This window comes from Salmo trutta, chromosome 4 (genome assembly GCF_901001165.1).
Source record: "Salmo trutta chromosome 4, fSalTru1.1, whole genome shotgun sequence".
Lineage (NCBI taxonomy): Eukaryota > Metazoa > Chordata > Actinopteri > Salmoniformes > Salmonidae > Salmo > Salmo trutta.
This window is the reverse complement of record NC_042960.1, coordinates 56,201,749-56,223,967: the sequence shown is the minus strand read 5'-3', so window position 1 is coordinate 56,223,967 and position 22,219 is coordinate 56,201,749. Positions and strand designations below refer to the sequence as shown.

General features: G+C 43.3%; 1 pseudogene; it reads left to right on the top strand.

Moving 5' to 3' along the window:
- Window positions 1-464: 464 nt before the first annotated feature.
- Window positions 465-20,484, top strand: LOC115193054 (28S ribosomal protein S35, mitochondrial-like; annotated as a pseudogene).
- Window positions 20,485-22,219: the final 1,735 nt, after the last annotated feature.

The window sequence follows — 22,219 nt, the reverse complement described above, 5'->3', positions numbered from 1 at the left end:
GGTAAATGTTTGTTTTTGACGTTGTTATACATTCTAATTATATTTTCTAGGCTTGACATGTTGTCATGGAAAATAGTCATGTTATATCCAACAACCAATAAGCAACTCCGTTGTAAATCCAGCACATATTGAACATTGAGATTTCTGAAAGGCCAGTATCTTTGGTAAGGAGTGGCATGAACAAGAGTGGAATGTTAGCTGAGGAGACTGGTACTCAAACTACATAAACACAATTAAATGTTATTTGAGCTTTTAAAATGTAGTCTAACAGATGAAGAAATTCTAAAATTCTAAAATAGGCCTACATTTTACGAAATACATAATAAACCTTTGTTGGCTAAATGCTGTCACCTGTTCGCAAATTGCAGTTCATTATCTATATCAAAGGTGGGCACTGATACCAATCTTGTCTGCGCGTTCTGTTTCGCTAAAAAAACTGTCCCTCTCGACTTGCCATTGGTTGACAGTACATGGTCAAACATGGCTGCACACACAATGAACAAATCCATTTTGTCCTTCTTAGGACAAATAAATGGTTGCATTTATGGAACTCATGCGCTTAACCCGTTAAATCGCGACGGCCTTGTCTACTAATAATTCTAGTCAGAATAAAGGTGAGTTTACATGCAATATGCTGTCACGACGAGGAACCTGCTAACATGGTCCCGATTATGTCTAACTGTTTCCTAAGAAAATTAGAGACAACATGGTTAGCTTAATTAAAAAAAAAGTTTTTTAATGTAACCTTTATTTTACTAGGCAAGTCCGTTAAGAACAAATTCATAATTACAATCACGGCCGGATGTGATACAGCCTGGAATCGAACCAGTGCGTCTGTAGTGATGCCTCTAGCACTGAGATGTAGTGCCTTAGACCGATGCGCTACTCGGGAGCCCAATGAAGTTGGATATGTTTTTCTGACACACTATACATTTTAGGCTTTCCTGACAGAGGCAACAGAAGACCAAGGAGAGAGGTGAGGAACAAGTAATGTTTGTTGTAACGAGTCAAAGTTCATGATACTCACTCGAACACAGGTGGGCTTGTAAATGTTCATAAACGTGTGCAAAACAAATCATTTCCAATCCAAGCGTAGCTAGCGGATTGTAACGGGCTAATGTGATGGATGCTCCATCAGCCGTTACAGGATACGTGCTGTTTGGTACAGAGGTAAAGCCAGTTTCAGGTTGGTCACCTGTAGTTTTCCTTACGTCCACCAACAGCAGTTAGGGACCGTCAACATAGTGACAAATCTAATTTTTCAAATTTCAATAGCTCTTTAACCATTACTCCTAAAACTTTCAAAACTGGTTCTAGCTAACCCAGTGGCATAGACACACATTGCACACTTTTTCTTTTGTCGATTTACATCTCGCACTATTTAAAATTATTTATTTACATTTTTTTATTTTAATAGCTCTTTGGTCATGTGACCTACTGACCACAAACAAAGTTCAGAATGTCCACTGACTACCCTTCTATATCGCACACCCTTTAGTTTGTCCATTTTCATCTCACATGATTTGACATGAATTATTCAAAATGTTACATTTCAATAGCTCCTTGGTCATGTGACATACTGACTTCAAACAAGGTTCAGAATGTCCACTCAGTGGGACTACACATTGCACATCTTTTAGTGTGTCCATTTTCATATCAAATCAAATCAAATCAAATTTATTTATATAGCCCTTCGTACATCAGCTGAAATCTCAAAGTGCTGTACAGAAACCCAGCCTAAAACCCCAAACAGCAAGCAATGCATGTGAAAGAAGCACGGTGGCTGGGAAAAACTCCCTAGGAAAAACTCCTGAGAAAGGCCAAAAACCTAGGAAGAAACCTAGAGAGGAACCAGGCTATGAGGGGTGGCCAGTCCTCTTCTGGCTGTGCCGGGTGGATATTATAACAGAACATGGTCAAGATGTTAAAATGTTCGTAAATGACCAGCATGGTCAAATAATAATAATCATAGTAATTGTCGAGGGTGCAACAAGCACGTCCGGTGAACAGGTCAGGGTTCCGTAGCCGCAGGCAGAACAGTTGAAACTGGAGCAGCAGCATGGCCAGGTGGACTGGGGACAGCAAGGAGTCATCATGCCAGGTAGTCCTAGGGCTCAGGTCCTCCGAGAGAAAGAGAGAAAGAAAGAGAGAATTAGAGAGAGCATATTTACATTCACACAGGACACTGGATAAGACAAGAGAATACTCCAGATGTAACAGACTGACCCTAGCCCCCCGACACATAAACTACTGCAGCATAAATACTGGAGGCTGAGACAGGAGGGATCAGAAGACACTGTGGCCCCATCCGATGATACCCCCGGACAGGGCCAAACAGGCAGGATATAACCCCACCCACTTTGCCAAAGCACAGCCCCCACACCACTAGAGGGATATCTACAACCACCAACTTACCGTCCGAAGACAAGGCCGAGTATAGCCCACAAAGATGTCTGCCACGGCACAACCCAAGGGGGGGCGCCAACCCAGACAGGAAGACCACGTCAGTGGCTCAACCTACTCAAGTGACGCACCCCTCCCATGGACGGCATGGAAGAACACCAGTAAGTCAGTGACTCAGCCCCTGTAAAAGGGTTAGAGGCAGAGAATCCCAGTGGGAAGAGGGGAACCGACAAGGCAGAGACAGCAAGGGCGGTTCGTTGCTCCAGCCTTTCCGTTCATCTTCACACTCCTGGGCCAGACTATACTTAATCATAGGACCTACTGAAGAGATAAGTCTTCAGTAAAGACTTAAAGGTTGAGACTGAGTCTGCGTCTCTCACATGGGTAGGCAGACCATTCCATAAAAATGGAGCTCTATAGGAGAAAGCCCTACCTCCAGCCGTTTGCTTAGAAATTCTAGGGACAATTAGGAGGCCTGCGTCTTGTGACCGTAGCGTACGTGTAGGTATGTACGGCAGGACCAAATCGGAAAGATAGGTAGGAGCAAGCCCATGTAATGCTTTGTAGGTTAGCAGTAAAACCTTGAAATCAGCCCTTGCCTTAACAGGAAGCCAGTGTAGGGAAGCTAGCACTGGAGTAATATGATCAAATTTTTTGGTTCTAGTCAGGATTCTAGCAGCCGTATTTAGCACTAACTGAAGTTTGTTTAGTGCTTTATCCGGGTAGCCGGAAAGTAGAGCATTGCAGTAGTCGAGCCTAGAAGTAACAAAAGCATGGATTAATTTTTCTGCGTCATTTTTGGACAGAAAGTTTCTGATTTTTGCAATGTTACGTAGATGGAAAAAAGCTGTCCTTGAAGCAGTCTTGATATGTTCTTCAAAAGAGAGATCAGGGTCCAGAGTAACGCCGAGGTCCTTCACAGTTTTATTTGAGACGACTGTACAACCATCCAGATTAATTGTCAGATTCAACAGAAGATCTCTTTGTTTCTTGGGACCTAGGACAAGCATCTCTGTTTTGTCCGAGTTTAAAAGTAGAAAATTTGCAGCCATCCACTTCCTTATGTCTGAAACACAGGCTTCTAGCGAGGGCAATTTTGGGGCTTCACCATGTTTCATTGAAATGTACAGCTGTGTGTCGTCCGCATAGCAGTGAAATTTAACATTATGTTTTCGAATGACATCCCCAAGAGGTAAAATATATAGTGAAAACAATAGTGGTCCTAGAACGGAACCTTGAGGAACACCGAAATTTACAATTGATTTGTCAGAGGACGAACCATTCACAGAGACAAACTGATATCTTTCCGACAGATAAGATCTAAACCAGGCCAGAACTTGTCCATATCACACAATTTTACATGAATTTGCCTACTCTGCCCCCCTGAAGGACAGTGTGACTCACACACTTGTTCACTTGGGCATTCTCCCTTGGGCCTTCCTGACCTCCAGGCAGGCCCACATTGACCTGGTGACCTCTGACTCCTGGCCTCTAGGCCTACAGTCCCTGCTCGCCTGCCTGCCCTCTCCCTGGGCCTGAGTGTGTAGCTTACTCCCTCGAACTACGGACCTCCAGGCCTCCACACCTACTCTCCCAACCTGGTCAGCACCCCCTTCCCCTGGCCTTAGAGTATAGCTTGCACCTGGTAAGCCGTTATAGGCTCTGTGCTCCTGGTGACCCGCCCACTTTTTTCTGCTCACAGACTAAGTCCCCACTCCAACCTCCATGGCCTGAGTGCTGCCCCAGGCCCCGAGTCCGGCCGCCCCTGCTTGGACTCGGAGTGCCCCCCACCTTCATGGAGGCCTCCTTGTGCACCTAAATACCTGAAACAAGCTCTGTGCACCTGGTGACCCGCACGCTTTTATCCGCTCATAGACTAAGTCCCCAACCTCCACAGCCTGACTACTGCCCCCCCAGCCCCTGAGTAACACCCAGTGGTATAATCAGAGGCTTTTCTGTCTTACAAACTGGACATCAGTTGCCGCTACTAACCTTCAGCAGACTAACTTAAAAAAAAAAAAAAACATTTTTACACCCAATCGACATCAAGTGCCAGTGCAATACTTATAGGCTTGAGAACCCAATACCCCTCACAGTATCTAGCGGCAACAGAAAATAATAATCATCCCCTTTCAATCATTTGCTTGCCCAGTCAGCCCTCTGGGACAGAACCATAGGAACCACCTTTACCAGCGCTTCATCGATATTCCTCACTTTGACATGAGGTGGGGTCACAGTCACCCCACGGGTGATTTTTGAGTGTGACTGCGACAGGTGGGTACGCTCCTTTGAATTTCATCAAGTTGACATTCAGTGATCCATGCCCAGTGGGAACCTAGGCTTCTTCCGTCCTTTTTATGGTTCCGTAGCAAATCAATGGGCGTGGATGGTACTACCCACATCAGATGTAGGCCTCCCTCCCCAGATAAGCTGGAGATACCTCTTCCCACTTCGTAGGGCATGAGCCAGATCCATGCAATGCCCTATCACTGCGGGGCCAATGGGTTTAGTATCCGCCACAAGTCTAGTGAGCATAGAGGAGACCTCCCCACCTACAATGTGTGGGGCTGGGGAGATCCACGAGAAGGGCCTGGCGCGCGTCCAGAGTTGCCGCCGGACCCAAACCCCCACCGGTCCACCTTCGGCCCACTGACTGACACCCCCCCCCCCCCCCCTACGAACCCTTGCACTCAGCCCCTTGCGAGACCACACACGAGAGACTGCGAGATGGGCCGCACAACGAACTTCCAATGGTGGTGAGAGGAGGGCGACGGAGCGACTGCTCCCCTAGACGCGGCTCGAGCCCAACCCTACTTCGCACCCCAGCCCGACCGACCCAGCCCTTAGAGCCAATCCTTATCCCGAAGTTACGGATCTCTTTTGCCATCTTCCCTTACCTACATTGTTATAACATGCCAGAGGCTGTTCACCTTGGAGACCTGCTGCGGATATGGGTACGGCCCGGCGTGAGATTTAAAACCTCTCGCTCGGATTTTCAAGGGCCAGGGAGAGCTCACCGGATGCCGCCGAAACCGCAACGCTTTCCAGGGCTTGGGCCCCTCTCTTGGGGTGAACCCATTCCAGGCTGCCCTGCCCTTCACAAAGAAAAGAGAACTCTCCCTGGGGCTCCCGCCAGCTTCTCCAGGATCGGTCGCGTTACCACACTGGATGCCTCGCGGCACCCGTCTCCGCCAGTCCGTGGACATTCTGAATCTTGTTTGAGTCCAGTAGGTCACATTACCAAGGAGCTATTGAAATTAGAAAGTTGGAAAAATGTATGTAAAAACATGTGAGATGAAAGTGGACAAACCAAAGGGTGTGCAATATAGAAGGGTAGTCAGTGGACATTTTGAACCTTGTTTGAGTCAAGTAGGGCACATGACCAATGAGCTATAGAAAGTTTGTACTTTGTTTACACTCCCTAACTAATTCCACTAGGAATACAAAATGCTGCTCACATTTCCACATGTTTGTTAGCTTTGGAAAGTTAATTAAGGTCCAAATCGTGAAAATAATACCTGTGCAATGTTGTGCGCAATTTCTCCAACATGACACTTATTTGGAGTCTGTGGCTCAAGTGGTTTGGGAAGCTATTGAGGTTTGAAAGCTCGAATATCCAACTTGAAACTGTCTACCTCGGTCTGTTTGGTGTACCACATAAAATATTTGAGCAACCTTAAAGAGCGATAACTTCGTCCCACAACTAGACATTTTAAATTTATATTAACAATGTAGACATTTACTTCTAATGTTACAGATGGCTATCTGTAACATTAAAAGTAAAAACAATATTTTAATAACTGAGCATTTTCAAGTCTGACAAACCACCTGCAACTAGACAGGGACATGTTTTTGAAGATACTGTACGTTTGGCCAAATCAAGAACGAAGGTGGTATCGCCAAATTAATGTCGGTCGAACATTCTCTGTGCAACGCCAAACAGTACCACTTTCACATTAGCCCGTTACAATCTTAACTAATCCAAATGTAGATTTTTGGTTGCCCATTTTATAGCAGTAAAGATAAAAACATTACATACTGGCAGATGTAGCCGTACATGTTAGCTAATTACCATAGGTGAATAACGTTATCATAGTTCCAAGGTGAGAATTGTTTGCGCTCCATACCTGGGCAGCATCCACACTTTTCTTGTCACCTAAATAAATACAACTTTCTAGACACTTGTGTGCTAGTCTCACAAGCCATCATTGCTACCTGTGTGCTGAAGTGAACAGTGACCCATGACCCAACATAGTACCCTCTAGTGTACAAATTAAGTGGAAATATACAAAGACAGAAAATATATAGACTACCCAACAAGCACGCCAACATGACTCTTTCTGGCTACAGCACATTATGGTCCCTGGGTAGAGGCTCATGTCATGAAATCAGCCGAGATAATTTACCAATAAAACAAATTGTGAGGAATGCATTATCAACTTTAGACGAAGCTGTATATTGACAGAAATAAAGCTATATTTTGAAGTTGTTGTGACATCTCTAATTAGTCCCCTTTTTGTCTGTTCCCTGTCTCCATGGTGTGTGTCAGGCGGGTGACCCCAGGACAGAGGATGCCTGTAGACCAGGACTGGACAGCAGTGTACCCGACCGCTGCCCCCTTCAGACAGGGCTCTGTGCCCCTGCCTGTCCGCATGGGCTTCCCAGTGAAGAGAGGGGTGCCTCCGGAGAAGGGCAACCTAGAGCTCATCAAGGTCAGTTCCTCACCTCCAACCTGACATGTCAGAGCTTTTGATTATGCATTGGGATGGAAATCATTTGTACCATTTAAGGCTATATATTGTATTGTGCTGTCAGATCATACAGGCATTTATGAAAACTCTTAGTCTGTTTCAGATTCCATACTTTTTGCATTTAACTCCAGCAGCCATAAAGAAACACTGCGAACCTCTGAAGCATAAGTCAAGTGCTTATTGAGCGGTAGTATTTAATTAATAATTATACAACGGGTGGGTCTAATCCTGGATGTTGATTTGGTTAAAACCGCGTTCTAGCCGGTGTCTATTACACAAGATTCCACCGGCTAAGGGTATGACGTTGAAATGCCTTTACACTATTCCATCTGACTGCGCAATCCACTGTCTCATCAGCCCAGCCAGGCATTTTATATACTAGATCTCCACTGTAAAAAAGCATCTAGATATTATCTGACTTTTTTTTTTAGACTAGCGTTTGGTTTTCAACAGCGGAAATTTGTATTAACCTTGCTGTCTCTGACATTTGCAACATTGTTTCAATATTGAAATTCGACCTCCAGCTGTCCCATAGTTCTGATTGTGTCAGGACGAGACAGACAGCCTGGCAGATTTTCTCAGCCAGTCAAAATCATTTTTTATTTTTATGTTACCTTTATTTAACTAGGCAAGTCAGTTAAGAACAAATTCTTATTTTCAATGACTGCCTAGGAACAGTGGGTTAACTGCCTTGTTCAGAGACAGAACAACAGATTTTCTTTACCTTGTCAGCTCGGGGATTCTGTCTTGCAACCTTTCGGTTACTAGTCCAACACTCTAACCACTAGGTTACCTGCCGCCTCATGAATCGGCATCATTTTTATACACTACCGTTCAAAAGTTTGGGGTCACTTAGAGATGGCCTTGTTTAAAAAAATGCATCCATTAAAATAACATCAAATTGATCAGAAATACAGTGTAGACATTGTTAATGTTGTAAATGACTATTGTAGCTGGAAACGGTAGATTATAATATTTTTTTCCCTAGCCACTGTACTTCTACTTCTACATTGCTTGCTGTTTGGGGTTTTAGGCTGGGTTTCTGTATAGCACTTTGTGACATCAGCTGATGTAAAAAGGGCTTTATAAATACATTTCATCTTTGTACGCTTATGTAGATATTCTATTAGAGGTCCATTATCAGCAACCATCACTCCTGTGTTCCAATAGCACGTTGTGTTAGCTAATCCAAGTTTATCATTTTAAAAGGCTAATTTATCATTAGAAACCCCTTTTGCAATTATGTTAGCACAGCTGAAAACCGTTGTGCTTATTAAAGAAGCAATAAAACTGGCCATCTTTAGAGTAGTTGAGGATCTGGAGCATTAGCATTTGTGGGTTCAATTATAGGCTCAAAATGGCCAGAAACAAAAAACGTTCTTCTTGTTCTGAGAAATGAAGGCTATTCCATGTGAGAAATTGCCAAGAAACTGAAGATCTTGTACAGCACTGTGTACTACTCCGTTCAGAGAACAGCACAAACTGGCTCTTAAAAAAAAAAGTGGGAGGTCCCGGTGCACAACTGAGCAAGACGACAAGTACATTAGTGTCTAGTTTGAGAAACAGATGCCTCACAAGTCCTCAACTGGCAGCTTCATTAAATAGTACCCGCAAACACCAGTCTCAATGTCAACAGTGAAGAGGCGACTCCGGGATGCTGGCCTTCTAGGCAGAGTTCCAGTGTCTATTCTTTTGCCCATCTTAATCTTTTTCTTTTTATTGGCCAGTCTGAGATATGGCTTTTTCTTTGGGATGCTGGCCTTCTAGGTAGAGTTGCAGAGTCGCCTCTTCACTGTTGACGTTGAGACTGGTGTTTTGTGGGTACTTTGTAAATATTCCATTAAAGGTCAGCTGTTTCCAGCTACAATAGTCATTTACAACATTAACAATGTCTACACTGTATTTCCGATCAATTTGATGTTATTTTAATGGACAAAAAAATGTGCTTTTCTTTAAAAATCAAGGACATTTCTAAGTGACCCCAAACTTTTGAACAGTAGTGTGCATGCACACACACAAAGAAATGTCAATAGAAAAACACGAAATGCAGCTAGTTTGCTATCATCCCAGCTTCAGTTTGAAGTGATTGTGTTAGCTGTTTAGTTGGCTAGCTCCTCTGAACTAGAAAACAGCTTAAACACACGCAGATGCAGCTGCTTTGCTATTCTGGCTGCGCTGTTTGACGTGACTGTGTTAGCCAAAGTTGGCTAGCTAGCAAGCAAAACGTTGCCAGCCATCATCGAGAATGAATGGCTCGTTCACTTCCATAGATTTAGAACAAAAAGACTGGCAACCGAACCGATAGACCAAACGACCAGCCGGCTTGGATATCAACCCTAGATTTGTGTCGGACTATATCTCGTGGAAGGATGAGATGGTATGAATAAATTAATCAATGTTTTTAATGAAAATATTTCAATCATTATTTGAATATATTGGTAACACATTGTATAAAAGTGATAATGCCCTCTAAGCTGGTGTTTGGAGGATATATTGGCACAGTTTGCCTAACACCTGTGCCAATATATCCTCCAAACACCGGTTTCTCTGGCATTATCACTTAATTGTCTTTCTGTGATTCTCCTTTCCCTGCAGCGTTCTGCACAGAGTGGCCCTCTGCCCTGGACACAGATGCTAAATATGATGAGCACTTCCCTGTCAAAGTAAAGAGCAAGGACTACGTGTCTGCTGGCACCTCCCTCAGAAACCCATCTGCCCGCATAGTCCACCTCAGAGTGAGTGTCTGTCTTCCTGTGTTGTAGGCATACATGGTCTGGGATTCGGGGGGTTTGAGGTAGATTAAAATATTAGCTAAGAGTTCAATTTGACTCTGACCTGTATTTGAACCTTCTCAACCAAATCCATATAAAGTGCAGGGTTATCCTCTTTTGTGTTGAAGGGATCTAGAGGTTCTCTAAACAGCTGTCATCTCACGTCTGGTTGACCTTTCAGGATATTACTCCATTGTCCGGATCTATGATGTTAATGGAAAAGTCATCCAAAATCAATCATTCCTATAATTTACAGTGTTAAAATACACTGAGAACAATATTTTTTTGTGAACAAATGTTTTTATTTTGGCATTTATAATAATTTAGACAAAAATGTCCAAAATGAGCAACTTCATTTTTATGCTGATACTGTTATTTACTGTTGTGCCTCGTCTCTTCCAAAAGCTTGCCAGAACTTGCAAACTGCTTTTAATACTGTTCAACATAGCTTGTGTCAATTGAAGCTTATCCTCAATACTGACAACTAAATAATGGTGTTTTCTAAAGCAAGAAATAGACCTCTGAACCTTTTCACCTATTATTACCTGTCAGGGCAATGAGCTTGAGACTGTAACCTCATTTAAATATCTTGGAATTTTAATTGATGACGGCCTCTCTTTTAAATTGCATATTCAACAACTTACAAAAAAATTGAAGCAGAAATTGGGATTTTATTTTAGGAATAAGGCCTGTTTTTCTTTTGAAGCCAGAAGGAGGCTAGTGTCAGCTACATTTATGCCTTTACTATGGGGATATTTTTTATATGAATGCTTCCGCTCAGTGTTTGAGATCAATTGACACCCTTTACCATGGCGCTTTGAGATTTATTTTAAACTGCCAAACCCTTACGCACCACTGCAATTTGAATACCAGGGTTGGCTGGCCTTCTCTAGTCACTCGTAGGCTCAGTCACTGGTATACTTTTATTTACGAAGCCATTTTGGGTTTACTACCTTTTTATCTGGGCATTTTTATTGTTCAGAAATGTGGTGGGTACTCTCTTCGTTCGCTGGACTTTATCCTGCTAACTGTTCCAAATATCCGAACTGAATTTGGTAAAAGGGCTTTTATGTACTCTGTGCCATCGTCTTGGAACGCCTTACAAAATACTTTTAAACTGGAAGAACTTGTCCCGGTTGGTATTTTTAAATCACTGATGAATGATCTTGATACTGATTCCCTGACCTGTCAATGTTTTTAATTTGCAGTTTTTGATTTTGTTATACTCTTGTGAATTCTATGGTTTTTACTAGATGTATTTTTACATGTTTGTCTGTAATTTTTGTAATGACTTGGTGCTGCCTATCTTGGCCAGGACGCTCTTGAAAAAGAGATTTTAAATCTCAATGAGCCCTTCCTGGTTAAATAAAGGTTAAATAAAAATATTTTAAGGTTGGTAGAAAGGTGAAAATCGTTGTGGAAATCTGTTGCAGCTCAAATTGACTACAAAGTCCACAATGCAATGCTCTATGGGCTGGCTGGCTAGCAAGCTAGCAAACGTAGCTACATAAACTCAGCAAAAAAAGAAATGTCCTCTCACTGTCAACTGCGTTTATTTTCAGCAAACTTAACGTGTAAATATTTGTATGAACATAAGATTCAACAACTGAGGCATAAACTGAACAAGTTCTACTGACATGTGACTAACAGAAATGGAATAATGTGTCCCTGAACAAAGGGGGGGTCAAAATCAAAAGTAACAGTCAGTATCTGGTGTGGCCACCAGCTGCATTAAGTACTGCAGTGCATCTCCTCCTCATGGACTGCACCAGATTTGCCAGTTCTTGCTGTGAGATGTTACCCCACTCTTCCACCAAGGGACCTGCAAGTTCCCGGACATTTCTGGGTGGAATGGCCCTCGCCCTCCGATCCAACAGGTCCCAGACGTGCTCAATGGGATTGAGATCCGGGCTCTTCGCTAGCCATGGCAGAACTCTGACATTCCTGTCTTGCAGGAAATCACGCACAGAACGAGCAGTATGGCTGGTGGCATTGTCATGCTGGAGGGTCATGTCAGGATGAGCCAGCAGGAAGGGTACCACATGAGGGAGGAGGATGTCTTCCCTGCAATGACAACAAGCTTAGTCCGATGATGCTGTGACACACCGCCCCAGACCATGACGGACCCTCAACCTCCAAATCAATCCCGCTCCGGAGTACAGGCCTCTGTATAACGCTCATTCCTTTGACGATAAATGCGGATCCGACCATCAGTCCTGGTGAGACAAAACCGCGACTCGTCAGTGAAGAGCACTTTTTGCCAGTCCTGTCTGGTCCAGCGACGGTGGGTTGGTGCCCATAGGCGACATTGTTGCGGGTGATGTCTGGTGAAGACCTGCCTACAACAGGCCTACAAGCCCTCAGTCCAGCCTCTCAGCCTATTGCGGACAGTCTGAGCACTGATGGAGGGATTGTGCGTTCCTGGTGTAACTCGGGCAGTTGTTGTTGCCATCCTGTACCTGTCCCGCAGGTATGATGTTCTGATGTACCGATCCTGTGGAGGTGTTGTTACACGTGGTCTGCCACTGCGAGGACGATCAGCTGTCCGTCCTGTAGTGCTGTCTTAGGCGTCTCACAGTATGGACATTGCAATTTATTGCCCTGGCCACATCTGCAGCCCTCATGCCTCCTTGCAGCATGCCTAAGGCACGTTCACGTAGATGAGCAGGGACCCTGGGCTTCTTTCTTTTGGTGTTTTTCAGAGTCAGTAGAAAGGCCTCTTTAGTGTCCTAAGTTGTCATAACTGTGACCTTATTTGCCTACCGTCTGTAAGCTGTTATTGTCTTAACGTCCGTTCCACAGGTGCATGTTCATTAATTGTTTATGGTTCATTGAACAAGCATGGGAAAGTGTTAAACCCTTTACAATGATCTGTGAAATTATTTGCAATTTTACGAATTATCTTTGAAAGACAGGGTCCTAAAAAAGGGACGTTTCTTTTTTTTGCTGAGTTTACAATAATACCAAAGACAATATCAGCAGGTGAAGTAGCCTGTTAGTGCAGTTTGTTTAAGTGATTTTACAGCTATCAATTTAGGAGTCTACAATCTCACCATGTTCAACTTGCAGATTGATGTGCCCCAGAGTAGACTCTGAAATTTGCAATGACACCATGCAATGCACCCTGGACTGAAGAGGCAGACATGGGAGTAATGTGCTAGATCCTCTGTTAAACTACACATTTCTTGAGGTAGGAATACCGCAAAAATATGATCAATGGCTCATTCGAGAGAAGACAACCTCGCGAGTTGACATTGGCCAATATTGACATCTGACATGTATGATAGACAATTTCGCAATCTAAAAGTCTTATTTCTATTAACTTCCAGTGTAGTAAGAGTGGCTTTATCGTAATGCTACTTCATACCGACTGAATTTCTGCCTGCTTTAATGCCAATACCTCCGATGAACATGAAATGACCTAGGGAATCGATAGGACATTACTGCATAAAAACAATGCACAAAAACACAAAATTCAAAATGGGTGAATATTTCCTTTTAAGCCTATGAAACGCTGCTCTAAGGTACTTACTTATACAATGCATACCTTTTTCATAGCGCTCGCTGTATGATTGCAATATTCCATCATATGAACATACTTGTCACAAATAGAGAATGGTAATAGGCATGGAAACTAAAAACAATTGACAGTTATCTCTAGAAGAACTTTGTGATTAATCGCTAGCCATCTGCTCCACTGACACTTTCCCCTTAGATTACGACGTCGACACAGGAATTATTTAGCCATGAGAATGGATTAGCATGAGAATCAAAGATGGATTACAGGGTCCAGGATACAGCCGAAATGGACTGATACCATTTCAGCCCACTGTTCTCAGGCTTGCCACACAACTCCCAGTTTTATGATATAATCTGAATGAAAAGATAATACTCCTGCATCCCTCTTAGTTGCTATCCAACTAAGTATTCAGACTCTTTACTATGAGACTCTCAGCTGCATCCTGTTTCCATTGGTCATCCTTGATGTTTCTACAACTTGATTGGAGGCCACCTGTGGTAAATTCAAATGATTGGACATGATTTGGAAAGGCGCACACCCACCTATATAAAGGTCCCACAGTTGACAGTGCATGTCAGAGCAGAAACCAAGCCATGAGGTCGAAGGAATTGTCTATAGAGCTCAGAGACAAGATTGTTTCGAGGCACAGATCTGGGGAAGGGTACCAAAACATTTCTGCTGCATTGAAGGTTACCTCCATTTATAAATGGAATAAATTTGGGACCACCAAGACTCTTCCTAGAGCTGGCCGCTCGGCCAAACTGGGCAATCTGGGGAGAAGTGCCTTGGTCAGGGAGGTGACCAAAAACCTGATGGTCACTGACAGAGCTCCAGAGTTCCTCTGTGGAGATGGTTGTCCTTCTGGAAGGTTCTTCCATCTCTGCAGCACTCCACCAATCAGGCCTTTATGTTAGAGTGGCGAGATTGAAGCCACTCCTCAATAAAAAGGCACCTGACAGCCCGCTTGGAGTTTGCCAAAAGTAATCTAAAGGACTCAGACCCTGAGAAACCAGATTCTCTGGTCTGATGAAACCAAGATTAAACACTCTGGCCTAAATGCCAAGCGTCACGTCTGCAGGAAACCTGGCACCATCCCTTCAGTGAACGGTTTTGGCAGCATTATGCTATGGGGTTGTTTTTCAGCGGCAGGGACTGGGAGACTAGTCAGGATTGAGGTAAATATGAACGGAGCAAAGTACAGAGATCCTTGATGAAAACCTGCTCCAGAGCGCTCAAGACCTCAGACTGGGGGTGAAGGTTCACCTTCCAACAGGACAATAACCCTAAGCGCAGGAGTTGAGTGGCCCAGCCAGAGCCCGGACTTGAACTTGGTCAAACATCTCTGGAGAGACCTGAAAATAGCTGTGCAGCAATGCTACCCTTCCAACCTGATCTGCAGAGAAGAATGGGAGAAACTCCCCAAATACAGGCGTGCCAAGCTTGTAGCATCATACCCAAGAAGACTCGAGACTGTAATCGCTGCCAAAGGTGCTTCAACAATGTACTGAGTCAAGGGTCGGAATACTTACACTACTGTTCAGAAGTTTGGGGTCACTTAGAAATGTTCTTGTTTTTGAGAAACCGAAGTCCTCAACTGTTAGCTTTATTAAATAGTAGCCGCAAAACACCAGTCTCAACGTCAACAGTGAAGAGGCGACTCCGGGATGCTGGGCTTCTAGGCAGAGTTGCAAAGAAAAAGCAATATCTCAGACTGGCCAATAAAAAGAAAATATTAACATGGGCAAAAGAACACAGACACTGGACAGAGGAACTCTGCCTAGAAGGCCAGCATCCCGGAGTCGCCTCTTCACTGTTGACGTTGAGACTGGTGTTATGCAGGTACTATTTAATGAAGCTGCCAGTTGAGGACTTGTGAAGCGTCCGTTTCTCAAACTAGACACTCTAATGTACTTGTCCTCTTGTCAGGTGTTGCCCGGGGCCTCCCACTCTTTCTATTCTGGTTAGAAGTGAAGGGACTAGTACACAGCGTTGTGAGATCTTCACTTTCTTGGCAATTTCTCCCATGGAATAGCCTTCATTTCTCAGAACAATAAGGAAGTTATTTGTTTCTGGCAATTTTGAGCCTGTAATCGAACCCACAAAGGCTGATGCTCCAGATACTTAACTAGTCTAAAGACGGCCAGTTTTTTATTGCTCCTTTAATCAGAACAGTTTTCAGCTGTGCTAACATAATTGCAAACAGGGTTTCTAATGATCAATTAGCCTTTTTAAAATGATCCACTTGGATTAGCTAACACAACGTGCCATTGGGACACAGGAGTGATGGTTGCTGATAATGGGCCTCTGTACGCCTATGTAGATATTCCATTTTTTTTTATCACGTTTCCAGCTGCAATAGTCATTTACAACATTAACAATGTCTACACTGTATTTCTGATCAATTCAATGTTATTTTAATGGACAAGAAATGTGCTTTTCTTTCAAACAAGGACATTTCTAAGTGACCCCAAACTTTTGAACGGTAGTGTATGTAAATGTGATATTTCAGTTTGCCAAATTTTCTAAACAGTTTTTGCTTTGTCATTCTGTGGTATTGTGTATAGATTGGGGGGACAATTTTAATCCATTTTAGAATAAGGCTGTAACGTAACAATGTGGAAAAGTCAAGGGGTCTGAATACTTTCCGAATACACTGTATATACATTGCCTTGCAAAAGTATTCACACCCCTTGGATTTCTTAACATTTTAATTTATTACAGAGTGAAAAGAAGATGCATATTACAAAACTTGCATCTTGTATGCAACAAGGCACTAAAGTAATGCTACAAAAAATATACAGCATAGCCTAAATGCAAAGCCTTATGTTTGGGGTAAATCCAACACATCACTGAGTAACTTCATTTTCAAGCCTGTTGGTAACATCATGATATGGGTATGCTTGACATGATTTTTTAAGGATTAAAAAGCATAATCCTAGAGGAAAACCTGCTTTACAACAGAGACTGGGAGAGGAATTCACATTTCAGCAGGACAATAACCTACAACACAAGGTCAAATCTACACTGGAGTTGCTTACCAAGTAGACAGTAAATTCTTGAGTGGTCAAGTTAGTTTTGACTTAAATCTGCTTGAAAATCTATGGCAAGACTTCAATTCCTGTCTAGCCATCTCCAACATCTAGACAGAGCTTGAAGATTTTTTATTTTTTTTTAGAATGGGAACATATTGCACAATCCAGGTGTGCAAAGCTCTTATAGACTTACCCATGAAGATCTACAGCTGTAAACAATGCCAAAGGCATTTCTAACATGTATTGACTCAGGAAGCGCAATACTTATGCAATGACTATTTTAGTTAATTTCTGTTCATGTTAAAAACATAAGTGCATTCTTCCACTTTAACAGAGTATTTTGTGTAGATTGTTGACAAAATGATAAATCAATTTGAATCCCACTTTGTGACACAGTAAAAAGTGAAGAAATCCAAGGGGTCTGAATACTTTTGCAAGCCACTGTATGTACACGCATTTCCTGTCAACACACGTGGCAACCGGTTCTCTCTCTCACACACACACACACAGTTGTAGAACATGCACACGTGTGTACATGTAACATTTCTATAATGTACTTGTTATGTGATATGGCGAGCCTTGTGTATAAACTCTCCCATGTGAGGTACATGCATGTGTAGTACGTGTGAAACCTAAGCCTGAAGTGTTCCCACTTGCGCTGCCGAATAGCTAGCTTCTCCGAGGCGTGAATATTCTCTGGTTTCTTCCTAGATTCCTGCCTTTCTAGGGAGTTTTTCCTAGCCACTGCTTCTGCATTGCTTTGGGGTTTTAGACTCGGTATCTGTATTTCACTTTGACAACTGCTGTAAAAAGGGCTTTAGAAAATGCATGACATTGATTGTAAGATGCTTCAGGAGGGTGGTTATATGTGTTTGCAAGGCATAGGTCATGTGTTTTGTGTCCGTATGAGCCAAATCAGAAGGAAGTGGTACTTGCTAAGCAAGCAGCGCAATGTCCATTAAGACCTGCAGTAATCTTTTGTTTTCCACCTGATCTGCAAAGGGCTTACTGATCACTCAGTAGCATGGCCTCTCTTTAAATAACTATGTGACTAATCTGATGAAAGTAAGGGGATTTGACCAATGGGGTAAGGGTCTTAGTCTCAATAATGAGAAATGTGACCTTTTTTAAGGTTTTGTTTTGGTTGACATTGTGCTGGAACAATGTGAGGGAATAGCCTATAATCCTTCTCCTGAAAAGCCTCTTCATGTCTCATTATTCACTTCTTCTCTTCCATGAACTTCAGCTGTCACAAAGCTGTAAAGGGGAAGAATGTTTTCTGCAGCATGAGCCATATCTGCATGTCATTTTCCATTATTTAAATTCCATTCAGTAGACTTTGAGTTTAAACATTAACTGATTTACCGCTGCAGAGTTTCAACATTTAGTGTGGCACTGTGCGTATTATTTCAGATTGAGGGGTGACTGCATCTATTGTTTTTGGTATGTTTATGGTTTTATTTGAATCAATTTGCCAAAGCCAATAAGTTTGAGTATTATGTCAGATGTATGTGTCTTTGTCCACTCAGGTGAAGCTCTCCAGTCTGAACTTGGACGACCATGCCAGGAAGAAGATGGGTACTGCAAAGAGACACACACTCACCATCCCCACTGACAGGTAAGCAGCACCCCCTGTTGTTCAATGTGCTGTTACCAATAAGGTGTTGGTCCTTCACTACAGTTGCTTTACAGTAATGTCTTTTAAATGGAGGCTTTATTTCAAATAACACTAACTTCTGAAATGTTTTTCTTTCTTTTCTCCCCTTTGCTCCTTCAGCTGCCCTGTGAGACGACACAGTTATGACTACGCCATGTACCTCCTGACTGTCCTCTATCACGAGTCGTGGGGAAGTGTCTAATTCTACTACTCTGACTAGTCAAGTCCAGAGACGTGCTCAGCAGGGCAGAATATGGAAAGGTCAGATGTACAATATATTCCCAGCTCTATTCATGACATGTCTAGCTGTTCCGTTCAGTATGTTGCATCCTCCTAAACGTGACCCTGGTCAGAACCAAAGAGCTTGAGTAGTCATGATCCTCCGCCTAACCTCACCACCCAGCCAGCCCATAGGTAGACAGTGAGTGGACGGATGGTCAGGCAGCCAAGGCCATCACTGTGCAGAGCATCAGAGACCCCTAATGGACTAGGAAAGAGATGCATGATACCTTAAACCATCCCTACAGGTAAAGGGCTTAGATATACATTAGGGCTTTGTAAATAGAAAGAGCGTTACAGGCTTTTATGTTGCTTTTCATCCAAGTCATTTCAGGGATTCACTATTCAAGTGAATCATTATTTCTCCCCTTCGTGTGAAAGAGTAAGGCCATAAGGGGAGATATGATGCATGAGGAGAATAGGCAGAGGGATGGCATACAGCAGCATTGTCACCCCTGGCGTTTCCCCTCTAGACAGGAGAAAACAGACTCCAGTATCTGCCACTTATTCACAGCACTCCAACCAACACCTGAGAAATCCACTGTCAGGGTCACCAGCACAGGCTGTTTTCACATGAGTACAGCCACAAGGGACTTAATGGCTCTCCCTAATGTGCCTTTGGGAGTTCTCTCACCAAGGCAGCAGGGTTTAGCTGGTTAAAAAGCCTTGGCTTTTTGTCTCTGGGGAATGGCATACAAGCCGGGAAGCGGAACACTTTCTGCTGCCCTTTGCATACACAATGGAAGGCACAGTGCAGCCCGCCGGTCGGGGGAAGCTGTGCTCAGGTAGTAACGCTTGCCCACAAAGAGGCCGCTTGTTAGCCGCCGCTTGGGTGATTCTATCTATTCACTCAGTGAGACGGACTCTCTGGGCCTGTTGCTAATTCCACTGTGGGCAGTTGATCCAAACCGGTGCTCCACTGTGACGGAGCACAGTCCAGCACAGCAGGTAGTGTACTGTACCATCTCCCCTGCTGGGCACTAGAGGCACTCCAATCCCCAAGAGACTAGAGAAGGCGTGTCATGTCTAGCAATGTACAAATCCTTGTATGAACAGCAGCCCTTCACAACAACAATGGACTCCATTACATTTGACTCATGTAGAATACAAAATGGCTCATGGTTTGCAGGGTACCAGAGTGCTAGATTATATTTTGTTGGTAGAACTTGCAGCCTTAACAGTAAAGGTGAGAATGTCCTCGCCAATGGCAGCATTCTGGTACATGGATTAGCACAGTCCAGAGCAGAGAGTTTCCCCTGCAGCCTCAGGCCGGTCCAGTGTTGCAGTAGCTGCATCCGTCTAATACCAAGGAGTGTTGTCCTGGATGTAGGATGGGATGTTCCAACATGAGTGACAGAAGCCTCCACAACAACACTGCAATCTACCACAACTGCATCAGAGGACGTCACTAGCTTAGTTTGCATACCAGTCCGTATCCACCTGAGCTTCAGTCCGGTTCCACAGGTCGTTGAGGTCCAGCCAGTTGGACCAGACTACAAAACCCACATCACGAGTGTTCAATTTTACATTGGCCTTAAACCTTAGGCCCAGGAAGTTGTCCTGTGTCCCTGGCCAGTAGAACCTCCGTAGGTCCAGAAGTAGGGAGGCTCTGGCTAACTCCCTAACTGTCACATCGTCACTATATTGAGCATGTTCAACAGGTGAGTCAGTCTGGTAGCAGCGTAAATCCACTCAATATTCAGGACACCTAAACTCCTCACTTTGGCTCAGGAAGACGTCACATGTGATTGTGTTAAGCATAGTTTTAGCAACTGGCTGTGTTTTAAGCATAGCCACCTTCTCACCACTTGAACAGTTTTGCAGCATTATCACCTCAGGTCCAATCGCGGGACAGTGTAGTTAAAGGTAGTGTAGTACAAAGACCAGAATTTAATTTCTACTCCCTGATGTTGACCGGTGCAATGTCAAGAGACCAACCTCTCTGATTTCACCACACAGCATTTGATGTCTGTAACTGTCTTTTGTGAAATATTTGACAAATTTACCTCTTTATATTTCTGTAATACAATTATCCAATGTAAAACAAATAAAAAGCTTTCTTTTTCTCAAGTTCAGAAATTTGGGCTAAGTTCTTAATGTTATTTAAACAAGTGCTTTTTACATTATTGAACAGATGTTTACTGTATTACCAACCAGCCCCCCCCCCCCCCCTTACCTTCTTCATGGCTTCAACCCCATTCCCTTCTACCCTCTGGCTCAGGGAGAGAAAGAGAAGCACCCTACTGAATTCAACAATGGGCCGATTTTTTTTTTTTAATTTTAAATTTTTTATTTTAAATCAAATTAAAATCTTGAGGCAAGTGACCTCAAAATGCATCAGCAGTTACTCCAAGTCTCAAGCTATTACCTTACAATGGTAACCACAATCCTCACAGCAAATTTGATCTTAGTTTTGACTGCTTCAATTCATTCTCCATGCATCTCATCTCTCCAAGAACACAAATATTGTTAGCGATACAGTTACATGAAAATAATAAGTTCCAGAACTATCTACACCACTAATGGTCCCCGGTCTTTTCAGGCCACCCCTGGATAGGCAAGGGTGGTCTGGGTGATGTAGGGGGCAGCTGTGGTGGGGGCATAGGTCCCCAAGGTGGGCATTACGGTGGAGGGGGAATGAATCGTGCCCTGAGTAGGGGTGCGATGGTGGTGAGGTAGAGTACTTCCCAAACACCAACAGGTCTGGACACACCAGAATGAGACAAGAAAACTAACCCCACAGTCAAACTGTAGCAGGTGATGGGTCATCTCACTGAAGCCTATAGGCTACCATCTCAATCACTCAATGTAAGCTATAACAGAGTTTAGAAATGGTTTTCAATAAGTACATGATTACGCTTTTTAAATGTTTTATTAGCAGAAATAAACAGCTGTTTGTCTTGTTTTTATTATAGAAACAAACACCACTATAGTAGCCTACAACTTAGTTCCCGTGTCTAAATTGTATCATATGGAGGCTCACCTTTCGTGATGTTGTACAGGATAAAGCATCTGTGGCTGAGGATGCAGCTCTCCAGTGTTGGACAGTGCAGATGAAATGCAAAACTATACAAATACAGTAAAATTACAATGTCTCGTAAGGCAACCGTTTCGGCTGCATTTGAGCCACCTGTTCTTGTTAATACTTCAGAAGCTGTGCGCCTCTTCTGAGATTCATCACTATCGATGAAAATACCAGGGTATCGACGAATTCAACAGTATGTATAGTAAGAAGTCGGTGAACACCTCGATTCCGTGTGGTACACCAAACTCATAATTGTTATCAAACTGCATGGAACAGTCATTGCGTGTGTAATATGTAATCAAATCATTTTAAAATTCAAGTTGAAGAGAGGACCGTGAACATTGGTCGATTGACAGAAATGAAGTCGGACTGCTTGCGCCAGCTATGAGTGTCCCTTCTCAGGCGTGTCACGACTACATAGGCTACCTCGAGATGAGGACGACCGGAATCTCTCCATGCGCCAAAACCCAATTGTTTTCTTCACTTCTAATTGCACGGGCATTATGTCTGATCTCTGCAACCGGTTTTAATGTATGTACCCTACTACTAGTAGCAGTACGCATAGTATAAACCTATATTTGTTAGCAGTTGCTATTCGCATTATAGCCTAATGCCGAAAAAGCATTTGAATACTTCCTTTTGCGTATATTATTGACTTTAAAACAACTCAATTCAGTAAACTTGATTTATTTTACCGTAATAGATGATCAGTGCACACTCTTAGCACTAAGGCAACCTGACCCTCCCTCAATGTAAGTAAGTAAGCAGTGAGTCCAGACAG